At 38.0% G+C, this 17,110-nt stretch overlaps 1 pseudogene; it reads right to left on the bottom strand.

Annotated features, from left to right (window-relative positions):
- Positions 1-1,834: 1,834 nt before the first annotated feature.
- Positions 1,835-2,906, bottom strand: LOC102503177 (heterogeneous nuclear ribonucleoprotein A3 pseudogene; annotated as a pseudogene).
- Positions 2,907-17,110: the final 14,204 nt, after the last annotated feature.

Below are 17,110 nucleotides of genomic sequence, written 5' to 3' on the forward strand. Positions count from 1 at the left end.
TTACTTTCCATGTTTGGGAGAATAAAAGTCAAAGAAAATTTCTCCTTTAATTAGAAATGTTTTTCAACACTTGTATCCACAGCCTGGCCTGGGCTTTTTGTTTTATACTCATCACTCTCAAGTAGCCATTAATACACAAGCACATCTACAGTGTATAAAACGCTAAACCAGGAGTCATTTCAGTCTCCCAACAAATTCTGGGTCTGGATTACTGATCTATGTTTCACTTTTTTCAATAATGAATCTTCCTTTGCTTTTAATTTTTGTTTCTAACCACTGATATGAGTTGGAACCATCTTATTTCAAACATAAAAGACTGATTGACTACTTGTAGGAATAAGCCTTTCTAGTGCTGTGGGATTTCATTTTTGGCTCACACATGCATTCTGAGGAATGATTAGCCAACCAAGGACGCAATTCTGACTACTTTTTCCTATTCCAAAATCTATTCCAGGGGGCCTGGGAGAGTCATGTCCACAAACATTAACAGACTATTGATAGTAGGAGGCTATATTCTGCCTAGGCATAATGTCTTTATGATTTATAGTAAGAATTCTTATCTCTTGGAGTAAAGCACAGACATTATTTCTGCTGATTTCTTTCAGAAACAGCGACTTGCGTTTTTCTCTAACTATAATCACTAATCTAATCATTTTAAACTCACCTATAACCTACAGCTTCTGCTTCCAGGCCCATGTGAAGGACTCTTATGTTGATTGACACTCTCCTGCTCTTAGTGATTTATAGTAAGACTTCTTATCTCTTGGAGTAAAGCACAGACATTATTTCTGCTGATTTCTTTCAGAAACAGCGACTTGCGTTTTTCTCTAACTATAATCACTAATCTAATCATTTTAAACTCACCTATAACCTACAGCTTCTGCTTCCAGGCCCATGTGAAGGACTCTTATGTTGATTGACACTCTCCTGCTCTTAATTAATAAAGAGGATCCACTGTATTTTCCAAGGAACACATTTGTTTTTCTCTGGATCTGGTCACTCAATTTTGTGCTTAGTAATAAGCTACATTAATTACACACACACACACACACACACACACACACACACACGTGTATATACACACACATAAGATGTCCATCACTTTTCATCTTCCCAAACTGAAACTCTGCATCCTTAAAATAATGACACCTCATTTCTCCTTGACCACAGCCCCCTGGTAACCACTATTCTACTTTCTATGTCTATGTATTTGACTAATATAGGTACCTCATGTAAGTGAAATTATTTATCCTTTTGTGTGTGGCTTTCTTTTACTTAACATTATGTCTTGAAAGTTCATCCATGATGCAACATGCATCAGAATTTCTTTCCTTTTTAAGATTGAATAGTATGTCATTGAATGTACATGACATATTTTATGTAATCATTCTTCTGTAGATGGATAGCTGGACTGTTTCCATTTTTTGGTCATTTTGAATAATGCTACTATGAACATGGGTATAAAAATAGCCATTTGAGCTCTTTTTTTTTTTTAATTCCTTACATTTTTATTCCTGGTACCACAACCACAATTTATAGGGCAATATACCTGATGCAATGAAAAGAAAAAGAAAAGGCTACATCTAATTGACACTACATTGCATTAATCAATAACTGCATGTTCTGGAAACTGTGGCTCTGACAGCCCTGAACACAAAGAGTTTCCTATTTAAGCTTCAGTAGCTTTTTTGACTATGGTTTATCGTTTCTCCTGTGGCAGATTTTTACAGTTCCTCTAATGCATTTGGGCTGACTGTCTCAAAGAAATCTGCAGCTTTTCTGACAACTCCTCACTTTCTCTCCTGCTAAGAACTGTAGCTCTTTTCTGCTGTTTTTAGAACCTCCTGCTACTATATCTACCACTTCTACCACAAGATCCATAACCACCACCATAAGGACTTTCCAAACTTCTTCCACTAAAACTGCCCCTTTTCCTGGGCCCATAATTTGATTGCTGTTGTCCACTGTGATTTCCAAAATCATTATAGCTTCTACCATCACCGTAGTTACCACTGACAAAATTTCCTCCTACATGGTAACCATCATATCCTTCACCACCATCACCATATCCACTGCCTTGGCTTCCATACCCTGGTCCACCCCCACCATAGCCTTTCTATAGCCAGAACCACCACCATAGCTGCCACCATCACCTTCTCTAGAACTACCTCTGCTGCCACCACCTCCACCACATCCAGAGTTTCCTCCACAACCCATAAATGTGCCATATCCACCTCCACAACCTTTTTGTGATCCAAGAGACTGTATCTCTTGTTTAGAAAGGGCCTTTTTCACTTCACAATTACACCCATTTCTGAACAATTGTGGTATTTCTGAACACAATTTTATCAATTGCATTATGATCAAAAGTTACAAAAGCAAATCCTCTCTTTTTCCCACTCTGTCAATCTTCCATAACTTCCATAGTTTCAATTTTGCCAAACTTTTCAGAGTAGTCCCTCAAATTATATTGTTCTGTATCTTCTTTAATACCACCAACAAAAATTTTCTTCACTGTGAGATGGGCACCAGGCTTTACAAGAATCCTCTCTGGAAACAGCTCTCTTTGGTTCCACTACACGTCCATCAACTTTGTGTGGTCAAGCACGCATTGCTGCAGCCACCTCTTCAACACAAGAGGAAGTCTCGAAACCAAAGCCCCTGGAATGTCTCATTACCACACAATTTGTGAGTGAGTCCCATTTCTCAAAATGTTCTCTTAAACTATCATCTGTACTTTCAAATCTCAGACCACCAATAAACAGTTTTCTCAACTGCTGCAATTCCTTTGGATCATCCTTCCCTGCCCCCCTCCAGCAGTGACTGCCCGAGTAGGGCGGTGGCGGTTTTACCTCCATTTTGAGACAGGACTTGCCTCTTTTAACTCGAGTTCGATATGGGACCATTTTGAGTTCTTGATTCCAACTCTTTTGGATGTATATCCAAAAGTGGAATTGCTGACTCATATGGTAATTCTATGTTTAATGTCTTGAGGTCCACCTGTTTTTTGCCAGGGGTTTTCTTATTCCCAAATGCAAGTTTATGTATCTTTTCCCTAGCAAGCAGGAAGTTTCATATACCAAAGGATATAGAAGTGAGGTGGCTGTTGATATTAAAAATATGGCCTGTTACGTCTAGATAATAGTTACTTCCCCTTTAAATTCTAGCTCAAGGAATACATTCCAATATACTCATCCCCCTCCCCCATCATTAGGTGCTACTCCTTGTGCGCTTCTATAGAACTCTCAGGCAGTCTGTAGCTTATTACTTACTGGGCTGAACTACAGAATTGCTAACTTATCTGTCTTCTCCATTTGACTATGAGATCTGTTAAGACAAAGATTTTACCTATTTAGCATTGCATTCTCAGTTACTAGCATATCACCTAGCATATAGTGAGTCCACAGGAAACGGCAGACTCTTCCACAAGTGTGACCATTCATTTGGTTTGCTTTTATACTCAACTTCTCACAATGAATTAAGTGGTTGCTTTATCCAACTGTTTCCTAGAAGTACTTCCCTTAAGAGATTTCTCTAATATCAATATCATAGAAATATTTCAATATCTTTCCTACCCTCATGTCTTCCCTAGAATCTCAAAAAACAGTTTGTGGACAATTTGTCCCAATCCTTAAAGGTTATGTCTAGACATTTCTAAAAATGGATCAGTTTGTAATTTCAGCAAATTAAGTTGTGTTAATACAGTATATATATTTGGAGTTTCTTATTTCAAAAACCATAATATACACAATTTTAATGAGATCCCAATTTCATCTCATCTGCCTCTCAATCTGTTAGCCTCATAGGTGCAAGGTTAGACTTGTTTTATTGTTTAGTGAAAATGAAAGTTGACAGCACTATCCATATTAATCATATTAATGAGAAATTTTGGAACAAGCAGTAACAAGGCAACTCACTTCCGATGTCACATTGGTATAATGGGTCCAAGGGGGCCTTCCTTATGCACCCTGTGTTACCACAGCAGTGTATAATTAAGAAACTGGCACCAGAGGGACAAGATTGTTCTGCATCATTCCTAAGTTAAAGTGTAAAATTCTAGGTAGTTCCTTCATTAGGCAAATTTCTTGGAAAACAATAGTCCCTATTTTTCAGTCAGCTTGTTTTAACAGGTACTGAGATGGACTCTCCAAAGGGAAATGCAGTTTTATTAGACCTATAAATCCCCTCCGGTGAGGCAGGAGTCACACAGACAGACAGTGCAGCTGGATGATCTGTGGCCACATACAAATGGGAGAGTGGGATAGGGCACAGAACTTTTCCATCTTTCCCAGCCAATTTCCCACAGGGGGTTGGGGAACTATCTCAATATATCACTTTGAGATCTCATATTTTACCTTCTAAATTTCATGCGTGTCTTAAATTCTAGTCAATAATATGTTCATATTTATTTTAAAATTTTTTAAGCTTTTTTCTTCCAAATCTTCAAGTAATATTGAGACTGATATTAATGATGGTAATAATACTACTTTATAATTACTTATACTAATAGTATTTAATGAGTACTCTGTGTTAGAAACTGTTTTAAATACCTCATGAGGATTAAATCATAGTTACAATTTATTTGATAGATGATGAACACAGAGAGGTTAAGTAAATTACCTAAGGTCACAAAACTAGGAGATTATGGAACTGGGGAGATGCATCATATATATTCTGTGGTCTCATGGATCTTTGGGGATGGAGGAGTCCGACCTGGTGGGGCTCCAGGACCCGTCTGAGCCCTTTGACCTTTGAGCATCGCTTCTGGTCAGTTCAGTAAGTTGGCAAGGCCACTACTGTATGCCCCCTGACCTTGGAAGAAGCTTGGGTCACTTAGCATGTCGGCAAGGCTGCTTGCTATTCGCTCCAGGACTGTGATAGCCTTGCTGGGAAGTGACCCCCCTCTGACTCCCCGATATACTACTATAAAAGAATTACATAGCTCCCTCATACATCTTGACTGTGTGGTAAGATTTCCCGAAAAGTCCCCCAACTGCTCCCCTTTACCCTGACCACTTACTGTTAATTACAGCGCTTCATTGGGCACAATAAAGGGTGTGCTAAGTTCTTCTTGATCTTTGGAAGGCGCTTCAAGACACATTTAATATAAAGAACCTTTTTACATACAATAGGACTAGGCCGAAACTGGCCCAGGACACTCTCGTCCCATGGTAACTAATGTTCTAACGAAATACATAACAGTGGTACCATAGGCTACACAAGTGTATCCACAACACCATAAACCCATTTTAAAGTTTTTCATTAACTTATTAGTCACTTCACCACCAGTTGAAAAGGCTGTATCCCCGCCCTCATCAAGTGAACACTAACTTCACCCCTTCAGGATAGGTAAATATATTAGGATTCCTTAAGTTTTAGATCCCTATAGAATTATATAAGTATCATTCTTTATGAAAATCCATAAGAACTAATATCTATGCTTGAGATTTTCTTTTAGTAATCATAAGATGGCTGCTGCTGAACATCGGTTGATAGTTAACTCTGCTTGCTGGAATTGTTTCCTGAAACTGCACTGCTTGAAGTTACCAGGAACCTGCTTTCATCAATCAAAACAATTGTTGAACTGTATCGATGATTAATAGACCTGCCCTTAATCAAACCCTGAATGGTTTCTATTGTTAAAACTTTATGAATTGATAATTAGTACACGTAGCCCCTCTCCCATTTACTTGCATGTATCGCATTTTCAATAAAAAGGCACGATGATTCCTAACAGTTGTCACTCCTCACAGAGCAATCTTAGAGGGGTGTTCGACTCAGGACGTGCATGAAAAAAGCACGAGGTATTTGTCTTCCTTTCCTTCCAGCGCCGCCTCCGTCGAGCCAACCCACCCCCGCCAAGGCTGGTCCCCGGCATGGAGAGAACAGGTACTCCAGTCTGAGAATCACTGTGTAGAGTGGGAAGAAAAATGTGCTAAGTATAAATCACCAAGTTGAATATATCACTACTACTTTTCTCTAAGACCCTATGGAGCATTATTTTGCCATGAGAAGACATATCTCTTAAGACTTTTCCAAAACTAATTCATTCTATCATTTCAGAGTTTCTTAATTGTTACTGATAATGGAAACTAGAAATAAATAAAGTATATATACTTTTACACTTCACCATTATTCTTTCTAATTTGCAATAAAAAAAGCTAGTGATTTTTAGTGCTCTTACAATAATAATCAATATCTTTTCTTAACATGACTGTAGGTCAGAGGTCAGCAAACCTTTTCTATAAAGGGCCACAGAGTCAATATTTTAGACTTTGTGACTCCATCACAACTCCGTTGTTTCATTTTAGCATAAAAATAACCACATATGTCATATAAAGGAATGGACATGGTTGTTATCCAATAAACATGAAAAATATTTGGGGAGCTGGATGGCAGTGCAGCAAGAAAACACTACATTCTACAAGGCTGACCCACATGCGAGGGTTCCAGGTCTGCGCCTAGAGACCTTCTTGAATACACCAAGCACATACATGTTCATGATGTGGGGCTGACAGAGGCTGTGGGTGGATTGCACCCTGAAGAATCTGTTGGAGGTGTTGTTTGTCTCACTTATGGAAGAAATAAATGAATATATATTTTGTTTTTTGTTTGTTTTAAGAATTATTTATTTAATTTTATTTATTCCTTTACTTATTTTAATTTGACCAGAGGGAGACAGAGAGAGGAAAAATGAGAAAGCAAGCCACCAGGTCCGGGACTTGAACTATGGTTGACCTCGTGGGAGTGTCCAGGGCCTTAACCACCATGCCACCTGCTGGTCCAATATATTGTTTAATTTAGGAAATATGTATTCATCTGGACTTAGCCAATGGACTATAGTTTGTGGACCCCTGCGGTAAGCAAAGAATTATGCAAAACTGAACTATGTTCTTAGAGAGTTTTGATAAACCAAGTCATTGTGATATTTCATTTGCTGTCAAGTACAGTATTAAATAGCAGAATTTGCTATGGCAATATATTTTAAACTAATTTAGTATAAACAGGTTGATATATATGAGTATATATAAGATAAACTAAACCTATATGGAAGGGCAGTTAACTACCATTTAAAGTTTACTGCTCTGGTAGCATGGTAGTTAAGGCACTGAATTCCCCACATGGCTGACCATGGTTCCAGTCCTGAACCTGACAACTTGAAAATCACAGCAGGCACATGTGTGTGCATGTCCAGAATCTCAGGAAGTAAGAGGAGGAAAAGGGATTGTGGCATGGTCAAACCCTCCCCACCCACCAGAAGTGATTTCTCATTTTCCTTCTCAACGTCTCTCTCTGTCTCTCTCAGGAGGGTGCACACACTCTATGGTAAAAACCTGAAAAAAAATTCTGATCAAGAATTCATATTATGATTGTTTCATGAGCACTTGAAAGCTCCTAAGTAGGGCATATACTTGCAAAGTGAGTAGAACAAATGGCATTGTCTAAACCTATACTGGAGACTGTTAATGGCAAAAAGAAAAGTATTAAAAATATATGAATGGCAAAAAAATGAGCATTGTTCAAGATATGTGGTTGAATAGAAAACTTGCACTAAGTTCACTCTTCCTTGAATGAACAAAGTTTTTGTTTGCTTGTTTGTTTGGTTTTGTTATAGGGCATGTGTACTCACCAGAGACAAGCAGAGATATAGAAAGAGGGAAGGTGATAAATCAATCCCCAAGGGGGATGGTCACACCATAATCCCTTCTCCTCTATTTTCCTCTTGGGATCTTGGGCATACACACACACACACACACACACACACACACACACACATCCAGCGTCATATTCAAACCACCGGATCCAGGACTCAAACCGCATACTCATCCATGTGGAATCCAGCTGACTTAATCTCCATGCCACCTGCTGGCCCTGGAAAAAAATCTAATAATTCATGAAAAGTATCCTAAATCCCAAACCAACCCCATTTAGTCTAAAGTCTTGCTACAAATGGAAAATTCTGATGCAAGATCTGACCAGAAATTGTCTGTGCTTGCTTGTCAGGATATTATTGTATCAACCTTCAGAAAGCCCTTTTATGCAAAGAAATTGTTGGAGTGCCTGCACTTTAACTCAGGAGATATGATTTATACTAGTAATTTGAACATGGAAATTTTAATACAAAGAACTGCTGATTTGGTAAATGATAGTTAACTGTTCAAAGGACTACAAGGTAATTCCAAGACATACAGAAGAGGCAAATACTGAACAATAGTCATTGGGCCTAGGGCTGAGGAAAGGGTGAACTAAGAGAGAACTTAGAAATTTATAAGGAAAACATTTATGAGGCTGAGATTTCTGATTTCAGAGATGATCTGGTGGCTGCTTCTAAAACAAGCAGCACTTCTGTGACCAAGAAAATGGGGGTACTTGATAGGGAACTGTGAGTGCTGAAGCTGCTAGGGTGGCAAAGAAACTTGCCAGAGGGTGTGGCTCTGAAGTGTAAGAGAAGCCTACTGCTCTGGAGATGAAAGTTGCCAGAGGGAGCTACTGTTGAACTGTTAAGGCTGATGGGACTCCTCCTGGAAAACACTACACTGGAAGAAGAAAAAGTTTCTTCCAGCTCCCACCATGCAGTCTCTCTCTGGTATACTCTATTGGAAGAGTTTAACATGGAATCAGGTGGCATGGACAAATGAATTCTTCAGAGTCAAACTCCAGTATCACAAAGTAGGTAGAGAACGATGTATTTGAAAATGAAAGGTCATAAATTACTAATTGACATTGTGCCCAAGGACATGGTGGGATTTCATCAAGTTCTCAGGAACAGGTGGCAGGACCTTTTGGGTCGGCCAACTAATTATGCTTGTACATGCCTGCTTTTTCTGTAATGTACCACTAAGTAGAAAGGTTAGAGGTCTCTAATATTTTCTAGAATGATCTGACAGTTGTTGAACTACTAAGTTGCCTTATGTCAATTTGCAACACCTTGACTCAAATCTACAGGTTGCATGAATCTGGGCAAGATATTTAACCACTCTATGCCTCAATATTTATATGTAATGAAGATTCGAAATATTTCCTACCACAAATATTTAATATGAAAATTAAATAAAATAAGTTCTTGGTTTTGAATAAATACTCAATGAATAATAGTTTCCATTATTAAATAAGTGCACTCTTGCTGAGTCCAAACCATTTTTTTTTCTTTTTGTGAGAGGTTTTTGCTATAGGGTGTGTGCACTCGCCAGACAGACAGAGAGAGATAGAGAGATAGAAAGCGAGAAATCACCCCCCAGGGGGGATGGCCACACGGCAATCCCTTCTCCTCCATTCTCCTCTTGGGATCTTGGGCACGCATGCACATGCACCCGGCGTGAGTTTTAAGCCACCGGGTCTGGGACACGAACCGCAGTCGACTACGTGGGAGTCCAGCGACATAGCCATTATGCTAACTGCTGGTCCCCTCCAAACTATTCTTAAGACACTGATTCTAAAATTTATTTAAAAATTTATTTTTGTGGCAATTTCTCCCCCAATCCATAACCTCAGTGGAATAATTAGAAACATATCAGCTGAACCCCAACTAAGATATTCACTAAAATTTCTGAGCACTGCTCTTCAAATCATGAAAGCTGGTCATAAAAAAAAGAAGAAGAAGAAGAAAGAGACTATGTCACAGATTATTGGATACTAAGGAAACATGATGGCTAAATGCAATGATTGGGTATCAAATTGGATCCTGAAACAGAAGAAAGAACATCAGTGGGAAGACTGGTGAAATTAAAATAAAGTCTGCCATTTAGTTAATAGTATAATACCAATGTTAGTTTCTTAGATTTGATGATATACCAGGTTTATGTAAGATGCCCATATTAGAGAATGCTGAGGGGAAAGTATATGAAATGTCCTAATAAAGTTGAAACTTTTCCATAAATCTAAAATTATCTCTGCCTGGTCACGGAGGCACATTCAGTGGAACATCACTCTGCAATACTGGAGCCACATGGAAGGCCAGGTCAGATCTTGGACTGACTTGAACACACTGAGCAGGACAACCTGACTGTGATGCTGGCTGACTGAAAGACTAGGACAGAGTGATTACAGCATGACAAGAATCTAGCAGGGATCCCCCTTTCTCTTTCTGTCCTTCTTCTCTCAGAAAAATAAACAGACTTTAAAAATTAATTAAAATTATCTCAAAATATTTTAAGGTGTTATAAAAAAAATCCCTGGCAAGATAGTACTATTTATAGTTGAGTAAGAAAGTGGATAAAAACAATAGAAAAACTTAAGATTGTGTGAACATTCAAAAAAAAGAAAGATTACTATTAGCAGTCTATTCACACTTCAACAACCTGAGATGAACAATAAATTGTTGAATTGCTAAAATGTGTCAAAGGCTTGACAGTAAAATGCATTATCCATTGAAATGATTGAGCATGTAAATGTTCTTCTTTTTTAGGAGTAATTTGAGTTCAAAATTATATCCATAGAAACTGCATATTTTGGGCCAAAATGAATACTTTTTATGATTTTCTTCAAGGAGGAAATTATACCTGAACATTTTCATTTCAGGATTTGACTGGACAACCATCCTTTAATTGTGGCATGGGTGACCATGTTTGCTAAAAATTAGTTTTAAATTTAGAATGAATACAGTTCAGGGAACTTTCCAGAATTTGAAAAATAAATCCTCAGGGACCAGCAGGTGGTGTAATGGTTAAGGGTGCTGGACTCCCACGTGGCTGACTGTGGTTCTAGTCCTGGACCCAGTGGATTACTTTCTCACTTTCTTGCTCTCTCACACTCTGTCTCTCTCTGGCCAAATTAAAATAAAATAAACGAATAAATAAATAAACTTAAATAAAATCATTCTTCATAATAAAAAAAGAAGAAAAATAAATCCTCAGTTGAAATGAGAGCTATATAAACCAATAGGCAATTTACAGTAGTAATTTCCTAAAGGATATATTGTAAAAAGTGGTTTGTAGGAGCAGCAGATGGCATAATGGTTACATTGCTGGACTCCCACGTAGGCAACCACAGTTCAAGTCCCAGACCCGGCAGCATAAAACTCATGCTGGGCATGTAAACTGCGTGCCCAAGATCCCGAGTAGAAAATGGAGAAGAAGGGATTGCAGTGTGGTCATCCCCCCCGGGGGATGATTTCTCCCTTCCTGTCTCTCTGTCACTTGGGCAAACACACATACCCTATAGCAAAAATCTCTTTTAAAAAATGGTTTGCATTAAATGTCTTTGGGTACGTACCTGCATCCTTTTACATATATACACATACCTACCTACTTTATCATATGATTCTCTATGGCCTATGCAGCATTATTAACAAAACAGCTGGTGGTTCAAATTCATATCATTCAGCCATGGCATGCAGGATAAAAAAAAAAAAAAAAAGAAAGATGCATTGTAATTCTTGGCTACAAAAAATTCTGAATCATGAGGGAAGTGCAATGAAAATTCTAAGGACAGGATGGCTACCAGGGTAAAGAGAAAGAAAATCAGATATTTTAAGTTACTACAAAGAAGTAATCATTGAAGTTGACACATTTCAGAAAATAGCATGCTTGAAATAGCTGTGGCTCATAAATGTAATAGTAGACCTGTACTTTCATAATCAGGATCTCTACCATTATAGTCATAGAAATACACTTGAGATCGCTATTCAGCCTCTCTTTACTTTCACCTGTCCCTATCATGTCATGTATCATTCAGTCAAATAAAAATTCTTACTACTTCACAAACATACCCGGTTCTTCATAATTATATGTATTCTCACACGCTAGTACTTCCACTTAAAATACCATTCTCTCCTATCGATCTAGCATCTTTAAGTACAACTAATTTTTTTCTTCTCTCTTTAATCATGATATTCTTAATAGATACTGAAAGAACTTTCACTATAATTCAACATCCATTCAAAATTAAGGGGAAACCCCTCTTAGTAAACTATAGGAAAAGATAGATATTTACCCAATAAAAGTTCACAGCAAACATTATATTTAAAGCTCCTCTTTAATTACCCCCCCCCAAGATCAGGAACATAAAAAGGATGCTTTATAATAGCACTTTTGTAACAATTTACACTGGAAATAAGAACCAATAGGAAAAGAAAAGTTAAAAATAGGGGTAGGATAGTTATGCAGTAGTAAAACATAACTCTCTGTAAAGCAATACTACCAGGAAAGCTTTCCAGTTCAAATCTAGAGACCTCCCTGAGTGTGCTGGGCACAAACTTGCCCATGATGTGAGACTGACCCAGCTTGGGTTGGATCATGAAATCAAGACTCTATTGGGATGTGCGTGCTCGCTCTCTCTCTCTCTCTCTCTCTCTCTTTCTCTCTCTCTCTAAGACTTAGAACTTTTACTACTGTGTTGAAACAAAAAAAAAAAAGAAAAGAAAAAGAAGTGGCAAGAGTGGGCATGTTAGACTTAGTTTTAGTTTTTCACCACTGAGTATGATGTTAGTTGTGTTCTCTGAATATACGGTTTTTATTTTGTAAACTATAAAACTCTCTGAAGAAATCACAGGGGAAAGCTTTTATATAAAGTTGATATAGGGAATTATTTGCTTGGTATTACAGTTAAACCACAGGCAACTAACTGAAACATAGACAATGGGGACTAGATCAGTCTAAAAAGTTTGTGCACAGCAAAGGACCCAATCAATAGAGTGAAATGAAAACTATGAAATGAGAGAAAATATTTATAAGCCAGACTTCTAATAAGGGGTTAATAACTGATAAGGGATTAATTTTCAGGATATATAAGGAAGACTTACATTTCAATTGCAAAACAAAACAAAATATGGTCATAGTAAAAAAAAAATGGGCGAACAACTTGAATAGACATATCACCAAGAAGACATGCAAATGTCCAACAGGTATTTAAAAGATGTTCAACATCACTAATAATCAGGGAAATGCAAATTCAAATTGCAGTGGAATATCACTTCAAGCCTGTTAATATTGCTATTATTTTTTAAAATATTGTTACTGAAGGTTTGGAGGTATTCAAATTTTTATATATTGTTGATGGGAATGTGAAATGGTACAATTGTTACAAAATATAGCATAGTATGAAGGTACCTCCAAAAACTAAAATAGAACTAGCACCTAATTCAGCAGTATTGCTTCTGATTCTCTTTTCCAAAATACTGAAAGCAGTAATTTTAAAAAAATATTTGTACTCCAATGATCACCGCAGCATTATTCACAATAACCAAGGTATGGAAACGACCTCACTGTCCATCAATAAATGAGCAAATAAAGATAATGTGTTCTATATATGCACACACACACACACACACACACACACTGTAATATTGTTCAGACTTTTAAAAAGAAGGAAATCCTTCCATATGCAACAAAGTGGGTAGACCTTGAAGACATTATGATAAGTGAAATAAGGCAGTCATGCAAGAGCAAATACTGTATGATTCCACTTATATGAATTATCTCAGTTAAACTCATAGATGTAAAGAGTATAATGGTGGTTTCCAGGTAAAGAGGGAAAGGAGCAATGAGTAGTCATTGTTCAAGTGGCAAGGTTTCATGTATGGAAGGTAAGTTTGTAGAAACCAGCTGTGCTTATAGTCAACAATACTATACACTTACAATGTTGGTTAAACTATAGATTTCATTTTAAACATCTGATCACAGTAAAAAATTAAATTAAATTAAGAGGGGTGAGGAGATTGTCTGCATGATGAGCAGATTTAGAGGACCTTCTTTTCCTCCAGACAGCAGAATCCATATGCAGGGTTTTAGGATTAGAGCTAAACAAAGATAGAGATGTTGAAAGAACTCACGGCAGTGAAGGTAACATCATTGGCATTGAATCTGTTGAAGGGAAATGCATGTTATCATGTGCCTCAGATGGTGTGATTATGCTGTTTGACCTTGAGAACGCTAGTGGACAACCTATTACACATGTAAAGAAGTGTGCTCTGTTGGCAGCATTTGGAGAAGAAACATGGCCACTACCTGAGAGGAAAGCCAGCTACTACTGCCTCTGCAGTCTACAGGTACCTTGGCCATGGCCACCACCTGCACACAGCACATGTGGAAAGAGAAGTGAGGTGGGACTGACAAAGTGCAAGAAAAAGTTGGCAGGAACTTCTGGTTCACATTGGAAGTTGGTAATTATAAGTGTAAAGAGGAGTCACTTGAAGCTCTCAGAAATTAGAAGCAGATTACATAAGCATGGTCTGGATCTGAAAGACACAATGGGCCCCTGGCCCCTACTGTAACACCTTACCAGAGCTGCATTCAGGTCCAGAGGGTTGCCTGCTGCCAGTGATTAGTGGCAAGATACATAAGAATGGCTTGGATCTGAAAGGTGTAGCTGGGCCCTGGCCCCTCCTGGAACACTTTGCCAGGACCACACCCTGGACTTGAGTGCTGCCCTGCCTTCTCTCCCGCCAATTACTTTTCAAGGTCCAGATTCAGGCCTTGAGAAAGGCACCTCTCTCAGGTGTTACATGCAGGCCACTCAGGATCCACATCTTGGGATTCATAGATAGGCTTGCCTCTGCACCCTCCTAGATCAGGGCTCCAAATGGATCTGAAGAGCTGCTCTGTCTCCAGGTCTCATGTCCAGGCTGTGCAAGCTCTTCTCTAATCTGGAAAATTCAGCTGGCTTCTGATGGCTCCTGAATCGCATTGCCAGGGGTACACATGGTTCCTAAAGTTGTTTTTCCACCTTTGGCATTACAGAATCTACTCTAAAAATTAGGAAGAAGTGAGTACTCCACCAGATGCCTGAAAAATAGTGCAGAGACACGAGAAATATGATAAAAGAATGGACTATCTCTCTCAAAGGAACAGAATAACTCTTCATCAACAATGGACAAAACAGGAAATCACATAAATGACAGATAAAAAAATCCAGAATGTCAATCATAACGAAACTCACGAAATGCAATATAAAAGAGATAATTGATTGCAGGAAATGAGAAAATCATTCCACAACATTAAGCAGGAATTCCATAAGGAGATAGACACCTTAAAAAAATAATTAAACTGAATTTCTGGAGTTGAAGAATACAATAGAGGAAGTTAAAATAAAAAATATTAACAGCAGATTAAATCACACAAAAGATAGAATCTCTGACCTTGAAGGCAAAACATCTGATTTAGTCCAAGCTGCCAAAAAAAAAGAATAAAAAAGAAACCATTCAAAATGAGGGCAGCTAAAAATAATATAATAACAACGATAATAATATAAAATAAAATGAGGGAAGCATATAAGAAATTCTAGACATCATTAAGTAGCTGTATATCTGCATAATGGATATTCTGGATGGCAAGAAGAAAAGTAAAGGCATAGAAAATATCATTCATGAAATATTATCTGAAAACTTTACAAATCTAGAGACATGCAGACATCTACATACAGGAAATACAAACAACACCAAATAGAGTCAACATAAGATCCTCTCCAAGGCACATCATAGCCAAACTGGCAAAAGTCAAAGACAAAGACAATGCTATAAAAATGGTAAGAGAGAAACATCAAGTTACATACAAAGGGTCCCTCATCAAACTAACCTTAGAACTCTCAACAGAAATTATGCGGGCAAAGAAAGAATGGAAAGACATATTTAAAATTCAGAAAGAAAAAATTCAGCAAAGAATAATATACATGGCAGGATTATCCTTCAAATGAGAAGGAGAAATAAAGTCGTTCCCATAAAAATGGTAGGAGAGAAACATCAAGTTACATACAAAGGGTCCCTCATCAAACTAACCTTAGAACTCTCAACAGAAATTATGCGGGCAAAGAAAGAATGGAAAGACATATTTAAAATTCAGAAAGAAAAAATTCAGCAAAGAATAATATACATGGCAGGATTATCCTTCAAATGAGAAGGAGAAATAAAGTCGTTCCCAGATAAACAAACTGAGAGAATTTACCAACCCTCGACCAGCTCTTCAAGAAATACTTAATGGAATATTACTTAAGGGAGGAAAGCAAAAGGGAGAAAATAAAAACAAAAGAAGATGGGAAAACTTTTCAAAGCAATCAAAGTTTACAGGCCATTTTAGAAGTGAGAAGAATTTTTTTTTATCAATCTGATCTACTTTCTGAATATAGAGCATTCAAGAGACAAGGAGGGGAAATCCACAGAAAAGTCAAAGGAAGGATACAGAAATCCTAAGTGTGAACTAGTGTCTGTAGAAACAGAAAACCAACAGTGGGCTTCCAGTCAACCAAGCACATCTACAGGGTTATCAACAACCTCAGTGATGGAAAAAAAAATCTATGAAAGATGACAAAACTTTCTGTCCAAAGGAGAATGTGCAATGTAATTACAGTCTCAGAAAAAGATGCCAATTCCCCCATTATCCTCTAAACTGCAACCAGTCAACTGGCTTCACCGAGACATTTTGTGGGCTTAGTGCCAACAATTAAAGATCAGTTCCAAAAGCCAGAAATTAGATGCATATAGGAGACTTGTGCCTATGCTCATCCAAATCAAAAGAATTTTCTTACAACAGCAAAAGAAGCCAGAATTGAGACATCATTATGAAGAAAATTAAAGGTGGGCAGAGGGAAAGCATACATGGAGAGTCCTGAGGAAAGGATGTGCTCTATAAGGACTAATCCTGTGAAAGTGGTGCCTACACCTGCAGAGGCTTTGCCTAAGCCTGAAGATTCTGCAACTCTTCTTGAGGAAGTTAATGTACTTGAAATGACAACCTCCACACCAGAGGCTGGGCTGGCCTCCTGGGCTAGAATTGCATCCATGGCTGGGAAGACAGAAGCAGTGGAATCAGAGGTTGTGGAATCACCACAGGAGGCCTATGGTGTCAGGTGGTATGTGGTCTATGGGAAAAGTCTCACTGCAAAAACAGGTGACTTGGTTCACCTTCAGTTGCATGCTGGACAAGCCTAGGTTCCTGAGAAGCAAAAAGGGAGAGTCTGTACACTCTTCTTATTCCCAGCCTGCAAGTTCTCATTCCCCACACCTAGAGGACAATATGCAGTGCCTGAAATATGTATTCAAAGGAACAAAGTCTTAATGAAAAGTCTCCAGTGAGATTAGAATACCAGGAAAAGGGCACATCTATGGTTATAATTAATATTAGAAACGTTAGACTGTTGACTTCACAATGCTCCAGACAGCAGAACTCTGGTCCTCCACACT

The sequence above is a fragment of the Tupaia chinensis genome, unplaced genomic scaffold (genome assembly GCF_000334495.1).
Source record: "Tupaia chinensis unplaced genomic scaffold, TupChi_1.0 Scaffold000706_1, whole genome shotgun sequence".
Taxonomy (NCBI): domain Eukaryota; kingdom Metazoa; phylum Chordata; class Mammalia; order Scandentia; family Tupaiidae; genus Tupaia; species Tupaia belangeri.